We start from the raw sequence: 1,554 nt of genomic DNA, 5'->3' as shown, positions 1-1,554 counted from the left end.
AGAAGTACAGACAATTACTATCTTTCCAAGTTAGAAAATATATCTTACACTTCATTCATATTTTCCCTTTGATTTGTGTTTTTCCTTCTCTTTCTTCCTTTTTTTTTTTTTAGAGACAGAGTCTCACTTTGTCACCCTCGGTAGAGTTCCCATGGCATCACAGCTCACAGCAATCTCCAGCTCTTGGGTTTAGTCGATTCTCTTGCCTCAGCCTCCCGAGTAGCTGGGACTACAGGTGCCCACCACAACGCCCAGCTATTTTTTGTTGCAGTTTGGCCTGGGCAGGGTTCGAACCTGCCACCCTTGGTATATGGGGCCGGCTCCCTACCCAGTGAGCCACAGGTGCCACCCTGATTTGTGGTTTTTAATAACAGGTTTATCAATTTGTTCTTTTCCTACATTATGCCATGACCTGTGCTGAATGCTAGAAATACTGGAATGAAATGAGTAAGAAAAATCCCTTCCCATACCTTGGTTCAGGAAATGGAAAAGTGAATAAATCATCGCTATGTCTAATAATGACCTTACTGTGCATACATATGATCAAACAGCAATAATAACATCACCAAAGAATATGCTGTTGAATACAAGAAAGGGCCCATGCAGTGCGCAGAAGTCAAAAGAGGCTTCCCTCCCTTAGCAAATGAAGGGGCTTCACTTTTTTTGTTTTTTTTTTTTTTGAGACAGAGCCTCAAGCTGTTGCCCTGGTTAGAGCTGGGTAGAGTGCTGTGGCATCATAGCTCACAGCAACCTCCAACTCCTGGGCTCAAGCGAGTCTCCTGCCTCAGCCTCCGAAGTAGCTGGGACCACAGGCACCCACCACATTGCCTGGCTATTTTTGGGTTGCAGCTGTTATTGTTGTTTGGCAGGTCCAGCTAGATTCAAACCTGCCAGCTCTGGTGTGTGTGGCTGGCACCTTAGCTGCTTGGGCCACAGGTGCTGGGCGCAGGGACTTTGCTTTTGAGAGAAAAGATGAAAGGCAAGAGGGCATCCATTCCATACACAAGGAAAGCAGCACTCGGCAGAAAAGGCACAAGTAGATGTTCTGCATGTCAGGAAAACGGAACGTAGGTTAGAATGGCCTGAGCATAGGTGCGTGATCAGGTGTAGCAAAAGACAAAGTAGGTGGAGCACATTTGAGTCAAACTAAGGCCGTGAGAGCTTAGGATGAAGCAAGCAAGTTTCCCCGGGACAGGGAATTTGAAGAGTTTCTGCAAGTACAAGGTTCTCAGATACTGCTTTCTAGGCAACTTACTATACTTGCTTCATCCCAGGCCCCGGTGACAAGAATGATTATTTGGGGCAAGGAGAAGTCATCAAAGACTTATATGATTGGGTTTGTGTTTTAGAAAGAGTTGTGTTTAGAAATATGCCATTGGCTCGGCGCCTATAGCTCAACCGGCTAAGGCGCCAGCCATGTACACCTAAGGTGGCAGGTTCGAATCCCCAGCCCGGGCCCGCCAAACAACAATGACGGCTGCAACCAAAAAATAGCCGGGCGTTGTGGAGGGCGCCTGTGGTCCCAGCTACTTGGGAGGCGGAGGCAGGAGACTC

The sequence above is a fragment of the Otolemur garnettii genome, unplaced genomic scaffold (genome assembly GCF_000181295.1).
Source record: "Otolemur garnettii isolate 467f Iridium unplaced genomic scaffold, OtoGar3 scaffold00010, whole genome shotgun sequence".
In the NCBI taxonomy this organism is placed as follows: Eukaryota; Metazoa; Chordata; class Mammalia; order Primates; family Galagidae; genus Otolemur; species Otolemur garnettii.
The sequence above is the reverse complement of the archived record's forward strand: the minus strand, read 5'-3'. Positions refer to the sequence as shown.